General features: G+C 42.9%; 1 pseudogene; it reads right to left on the bottom strand.

Moving 5' to 3' along the window:
* The window catches only part of LOC134757267 (uncharacterized), a 214320-nt pseudogene that overhangs the window by 86433 nt on the left and 120004 nt on the right, over positions 1-7883 (bottom strand).

The following is a 7883-nucleotide window of genomic DNA, read 5'->3' on the forward strand; positions in this document are numbered from 1 at the left end:
CATAATATAAAAAATGCGCAAGGCACAGGGAAATGGGAATTGAAATGACAAAAGGCAATCAATTGATGTTAACAGTGAAATAAACCACATGTTGGAATTATCTGACAACAATTTCAAAGCAATCAGCATAAAAATGGTTCAACAAGTAATAAAAAAATTATCTTAAATGAAAAAATGGAATATTCTAGCAAAGAAATAGGAGTTATAAAAAAGAAACAAGACATTCATGAAACAGATAAATGCAGTAACAGAAATTAAAAGCTTTCTAGGTGGGCTCAATAGTAGAGGGTGGAGGGCAGGAGATATGATCAGTGAACTTGAAAATGCGTAGAATTTCCCTAATCTGAACAACAGAGGAAATAGACTGAAAATAATGAACAGAACTTCACAGACCAATAACAAAAGATCCAACATTAATATTATCGGAGTTGGGGAAGAAGAGGAGAAAGTCAGTGGGGCTGAAAGAGTATTTGAAGACATAATGGGTAAACATTTCCCAAATTTGTTAAACGAAATACACTCAGATTCAAGAAGTTTAATATATCCCAAATAGTATGAACCCAAAGAAATACATACCAGGACACATCATACTAAACTTCTGAAAAGACAGAAAATATTGAAAGCAGGCACAGAAACATGACTTGTTATCCTTAGGGGCACATGAATTGGAATGACAGTGAATTTCTTATCTAAAGCCATGGGGACAAGTAGGAAGTGGCACAATATTTTTCAAGTGCCAAAAGAAAAGAACTGTAACTGTTGATCTACACAAATGTTGATGAATTTAAAAGATGTTATGCTAGATTAAAGGATGTAATGTTTAAAGTTATACATTAAGTTGACTTGGTAGATAGCTGGTAAAACATTTCTAAGTGTGTGAGGGTGTTTTTGGAAAATAGTATTTGTTTATATTTTTTGTTTGTTTTTGGAAGTGTGCAATTACTTTAGTTTTTTTCAGCTTTATTGAGGTATAGACAAAAGATTAGTATTTGATTCAATAGACAAACATGATCTGCCCTCACAAATGTGGGCAGGCATCACCTAGTTCATTGAAGGCCTAGATAGAACAAAAAGGGCAGAGGAAGTGCAAATTATCTTTCTCCTTGAGCTGGGACATACTTTTCCTGCCCTTAGACATCATATCTCCTGGTACTCAGGTCTTTGGACTCAGACTGGTAGTTTCACCGTTCACTCTGTTGGTTCTCAGGCCTTTGGACTCAGACTGAATTGTGCCACCAGTTTTCATAGGTCTGCAGGTTATAGGTGGCATATTGTGGGATTTCTTGGCCTTCATAATTATGTAAGCCAATTCTGATTATAGATCTCCTCTTATCTCTGCACCTATCCACAGAGATAGAGAATCTATTATCTATCTACAGGGATAAGAGTGATATGCACAGGCGACAGGGAAATACTGGGTAGAAGAGGCGGTTCCCTGTCAAAGGCCCCACGCTGAAGCCAGGAAACCTGCAGCCCTAAATGGGAACAGTCATTCCTGTTTTTGCACCCAGCTGTTGCCTTTTGGCCCACCATGCCCCCCTCTCCTGAACCCTTATAAACCCCAAGTCCCAGGCTTCACAAGCAGAAGAGCAGAGGGTTGGAAGAGCAGGGTGGCAGAGAAGGAGAGAAGAGAAGGAACGTCTGAACATCGAGAGGTGGTTGGCTGGGGATGGTTGGAGAAGAGATTGGCCACGGGACGGCCAAACTCCAGAGGAAGATCATCTTCCTACTGCAACTCCTCTCCAGCTCCCCATCCACCCCGCTGAGAGCCACTTCCGTCTGGCAATAAAATCCCCCACATTTGTCATCCTTCAATTTTTCCATGTCACCTGATTCTTCCTGGATGCCAGGCAAGGACCTTGGTACCAAGAGGGCACTGAGCTGGTTAACACTTAAGTGGTCTGCAGATGGCAGAGCTAAAGAGTACTGTAATATGCCCACTGGAGCTTTGGGAGTTGCAGGCACCCACCCATATATGGTAACGTGGGGCCAGAGTCCAAAAGTGCTTGCCCCAGCTCCTACACCTCCCTGTCTGCATGCTCCCCCTCCCATGAGGGGTTTGAGCAGGAGGCAGCAGAACAGATGAGCCACACCCACCAATCATCCTGTGTAGGGGATCAGGGAACTCTCCTGTTTCAAGAGGAGATATGAGATACAGATAGGTAGCTAGCTAGCTGTGTACCTATCTACCTACCTACCTATCTATATCAGATTGGTTCTATTTTTCTGGAGAAACCTGAATAATACAGATTTTTGCCCCAAGAGTGGATCTAGAGGAACAGAATTTTAAGGATAAATTCTGTGAATTGGTTTTGAGGTTTCTGGAATTGTTTCTCTAATATGATTAAACTTGAAAATACTAATGACTTTACTTTCAGTAGTAAGATATTACTGATAGTCTATGACGTGAATTTTTTATTGAGATACCCAAAATATCTGCATTGGATAGTCCTAGTCAACTAAAGTAATGCGATATATAATACTTTCAAAAGATTTTGGAAAACTAAGGAAAATAATGACAATAATTCCCAGCTCAAGCACCACACAAATGACCTAAGACCTTCTAGGTGCACCCTGAGGGAGAGTGTTAGGTCTTGTAGCTTCAGGGCTGAAATTGCTGAAAATCAAATGCAAGACTTTATCCTGTGATTGGCTGAATTACAAGGCAAATATAACTCCCAGCCTCACAGGGTGCCCACTGATAAAGTGAGGGCATTGACTGGGAAAAAAATGGGATCCTGTAAATTGGGATGGAAAACCTTGGTAAAGCTGGGAACATTGAGCCCCTCTGATGAGCCTTTGTTGCCCATGTCAACTTAAGGAAAGAAAATGAGGCAAAATTAATATAAGTAGAGAGTTTATATGGGCCAAGATTAAGGACTGCAGCCTAGGAGTAATAGATTCAAGTTGCCCTACATTTATACCCAGATTAGCAGCAGTTACAAGTGGGTGTTTAAGAGAAAAAATAAGCTGGGGGCAGTTTCTAAGCTGCTTATCAATAATCTACATAGGTTCATTAAAATAACACAGCACAAACTATTTGTTGGCTATGCATTGTTTTTGTATCACAGATTCCAGGAACATGAAGATATTGGGTGAGGGCCACATTGTGCAACTTATGGTAATGTTTTAGGAAATTTATCAGCTAGTCTGGAAACTGCAGGAAAGGAAAGAAAACCAAAATGCCTTTAAACAATTATGCCCAGGCACGGGTGCCGGGCACATGAGTGAAGCCTCATGCTCATCTCTCAGGGCCTGATAAATTTTGCAGACCTCACATTTCTAAGACTACTCGGAGCCACTTTTCTTTCTCACCAGTGGAACAGGTCTCCCTACCACCAGCAGAAGTAGCCACCCCACCCGTGGCAAAAGTGAATTCCCCAACCCCAGAGGAAGTGCCTCCCCATCCCCAGTGGCATCAACCTTTCCACCTCTGTCTGAGGGGATAACCCTGCACTGCCTGAGGAAATGGGAATGGCTTCCCATAAGGCAGCTGTGGAGCAAGACAATGCTGATTCTCCTTAGGACCCACCCCACCACCCCTCTTTGCTTTTAGGCCAAGTTCATCCAACCTGTGGCCTGCAGGCCACATGTGGCCCAAGACAGCTTTGAATGCAGTCCCATACAAATTCGTTAACTTTCTTAAAACTATGAAATTTTTTGGCCAGGCGCGGTGGCTCACGCCTGTAATCCCAGCACTTTGGGAGGCCAAGGCAGGCAGATCACGAGGTCAGGAGATCGAGACCATCCTGGCTAACATGGTAAAACCCCATCTCTACTAAAAACACAAAAAATTAGCCGAGTGTGGTCGCCGGAGCCTGTAGTCCCAGCTACTTGGGAGGCTGAGGCAGGAGAATGGCATGAGCCCAGGGGGAAGAGCTTGCAGTGAGCCGAGATTGTGCCACTGCACTCCAGCCTGGGCGACAGAGCGAGACTCTGTCTCAAAAAAAAAAAAAATTATGAAATTTTTTTGCTATTTTCTTTTTTTAGCCCATCAGCTATCATTAGTGTTACTGTAGTTTATGTGTGGCCCAAGACAATTCTTCTTCTAATGTGGCCCAGGGAAGCCAAAAGATTGGACACCCGTATTCTAGACCTATAAGTAGACTCCAGTCCCGCAATCCCCTAAGGTGAGTTACAGAGTATGATCTCTGAGGAGGCTGACTACATCCAGGAACAGGTAGGAAACTGGGGAACATGTGTGGGAATGGATATTAGGGGTGTGAAAGGAAAATAAATATTGGGATGCCAAACTCATTAAGCCGAAGGGAAAAGTTAAGCTGGGAACTGGGTCATGCAAACCTGCCTCCCCTTTTGCTTCCTAACTAAGATGGCTACAAGATGAAAATCTTCATGCCTCCCCCACGTTTTGTCCATGAGGAAATTCCTAGTGAGCTCCAAGATCTTTACGCTAAGGTGTGTCTGTTAAAATTTCACCATGATAATGTCAATTGTCTTTACAGTGCAGTCACCCCCCTGCCCTCCAGACACAAATGCATATCTGATGGGTCCCCTGCCCCATTTTGTCTGTAATCTTATGTAAAAATGCAGATTCCAGCATTTTTCCTCTGCCCCATTTGTCTATGTCATCTTATGTAAAACAATGCAAATTCACTGAGCCAGACAAATAAATGAATATTTTTCCCTACCCCACTCTCACATGAAAATTGTGTACCTCTCAATATCCTGCCCTTTCCTCTTTAAATTTGGAGCCCTCAAAATCATCTTTGAAGAAAGGCATAGACCTGTCTCCTGGGCATGCATCCTTAACTTTGGCAAATAAACCTCCTAAAATGATTGAGATTTGTCTCATCATTTTTCTCGATTGACAGGGGTATGAGACAATGGTGGAAGGAACATAAAGTTCCCCGTTCGTTGATATGGTCCCACAGAGCAGAGATTCTGCATTTAATATTGTAGTTCAGGGAGTTACAAAAGGCTCTACCAGTTTGGTTTGTTGGCTGCAATATGGATCAAAAGATGTCCCACTGTGAGTGAATTGGAAATGCCAGATATCCCTTGATTTAATGTAGAGGAAGGGATTCAAAGACTAAGGAAGATTAGAATGATGGAGTTAACTTATCATTTAGGAATTACTCATTCACACAGGGAAAGCCCAGAATACATACCTTTCGCCAATACTTAATGAAATGAATTTGTGACAAGAGACCTAGCTATTTTATGCTATGTTATGTTATGTTATGTTACGTTATGTTATGTTATGTTATGTTATGATGTAGCAGGATGAGCCACAGACAAAACCTCTCAGACACCGAGTTGTAGAGGGAAGGGCTTTATTCAACTGGGAACATTGGCAAGCTACTGCCTTAAAATCCGAGTGCACAACTTCCATCCCTTTTAAGGGCTCACAACACTAAAGATTTCATGTGAAAGGGTCGTGATTGATTGAGCAATCGAGGGGATACATGACAGGGGTTTCATGCACTGGTGGTCAGAGTGAAACAGAACAGAGCAGGGAGTTTCATAATATTCTTTTATACAATGCCTGAAATCTATGGGTAACATCGGGTTCTAAGTCATGAGTTGATTTTTAACTACTAGGTTTAGGCCGGGCAGGCCCAGGCCTGGTTTTGGGCCTGGTGCCAGGCTGCCTGTCTTTGATTTCACTTCCTTGTTTTTTTTCTTTTTTCTTAAAACAAGTACTGAGTATGAAACAATATAAAACAATATGAGAGGGTCTTTGTCTTCCCTCAATGAGATGGAGTCTCACTCTGTTGCCCAGGCTGGAGTGCAATGGCACAATCTCGGCTCACTGCAACCTCCACCTCTTGGGTTCAAGCGATTCTCTCACCTCAGCCTCCGGAGTAGCTGGGATTACAGATGCGTGCCAACACGCCCGGCTAATTTTTGTATTTTTTGTAGAAATGGGGTTTCACCCTGTTGGCCAGGCTGGTCTCAAACTCCTGACCTCAAGTGATCAACCCGCCTTGGCCTCCCAAAGTGCCGGGATTACAGGTGTGAGCCACCATGCCCAGCCAGAGAACTAGCGTTTTTTAAGAGTTCAGTGATTACTCTTCTCTGTAGATCAGCTATTTCAGTGAAAACCATGGCCACTAAATAGGAAAACCTCAATGCAATGTGAGTAATTGAATCCTGGGGTGGCAGAGGCCAAGTGGTGGCACTCAATCACCAAAGGCAAATGGGTGTAGTTACTGTAATAAACAGCAGAGTCAAATCAGCAATCAGAATGGTCTGACTCACACAGACCTGTGGCACTGGCTAGCTAATCCTGGTGTTCCTAGATAGGAAACCTACCAAGTTCTTATTTGATCTGCATAAGCAGAAAAGTTATCGGTCAAGTAAACAAAAGTCTAACTAAAATCATATAAATGGAGAGTCATGGCCCCTCATTCAATTCTTAGACTTGAGCTAGTTTACAAGACCCAGAAGCTGTTGAATAAAGGGAAGGCCTTCAGAGAAGAGTACACCATTGAAAATGTATACCATTAATCTCCCAGCCTTCCCAAAAGGGACATATAGTAACTGTGCAATGAAGAAAATACAATAATCACATCTTTCTGGGACTACTGGTCACTGGCTCTGCATTGGCATTGATTTCAGAGGGCCTAAAACATCACTGTGGCCCACCCGTATGAATAGGGAATTATGGAGGTCAAGTGATCAATGATGTTTTAGCTCAGGTCTGACTCACAGTGGATCCAGGGAATCCCTGAACTCATCCTGTGCTGATTTTTTGTTTCAGATGCTTAATTGCAATAGGCATACTTAGCAGCTGTCAGAATCCCCACATTGGTTCCCTGACCTGTGGAGTAAGGACTATTATCATGAGAAAGGCCAAATGGAATCCATGAGAGCTGCCCCTTCCTAGGAAAATTGTAAGTCAAAAGCAATACTGTATTCCTGGAGTTATAGCAGAGATTAGTGCCACTGTCGAGGACTTGAAAGATGCAGGGGTAGTGGTTCCCACCACATCCCCATTCAACTCTTATTTAATCTGTGCAGAAGGCAGCTGGGTCTTGGAGAATTACAGTATATTATCATAAACTTAACCAAGTGGCCGAACCAAATGTGGCTTATTGCTAGAGCAAATTAACACATCCCCTGGTACCTGGTACGCAGCCATTGATCTGGCAAATGGATTTGTCCCCCGTATCTGTCTTTAAGGCCATCTAGAAGCAGTTTGCTTTTAGCTGGCAAGGCCAGCAGCACAAATTAAGTGTCCTACCTCAGGGTATATCAGCTTATCAGCTTTCTAGCCCTTCATTATAATTTAGTTCACATACCATCTTTTCTTTCCACAAGATATCACAATTATATTGATAACTTTATGCTGATTGGACCTGAATGAGTGAGAAAGAATAACTTACTGCATCAGGCTTTTCGACATTTGAGTGTCAGAGGGTGGGAAATGAATTTGACTAAAATTCAGCGACCTTCTACCTCAGCGAAATATCTAAGGATTTAGTGGTATGGGGCATGTTGTGATATTTCTTCTAAGATGAAGGATAAGTTGTTGCATCTGGCCTCTCCTACAGCAGAGAAAGAGGCCCAGTACCTTGTGGTCCTCTTTGGATTTTGGAGGCAACATATTCTTCATGTGAATATATTACCCTGGCCCATTTACAGAGTGACCTAACACTCTGTTAGCTTTCAGAGGGGCCCAAAACAAGAGAAGGTTTTGCAAGAGGCCCAGGTTGCTGTGCAAGCAGCTCCACCACTTGGACCATGTGACCCAGCAGATCTAGTGGTGCTTGAAGTATCAGTGGCAGATAGAGGTGCTGTCTGTAGCCTTTGGAAGGCCCCTATAGATGAATTGCAGCACATGCTGTTAGAATTTTGGAACAAGGCCTGTCGTCATCTGCAGATAACTATTGCCCTTTCGAGAGACAGCTCTTGGCCTG

The sequence above is a fragment of the Gorilla gorilla genome, chromosome 16, assembly GCF_029281585.2.
Source record: "Gorilla gorilla gorilla isolate KB3781 chromosome 16, NHGRI_mGorGor1-v2.1_pri, whole genome shotgun sequence".
NCBI lineage: Eukaryota > Metazoa > Chordata > Mammalia > Primates > Hominidae > Gorilla > Gorilla gorilla.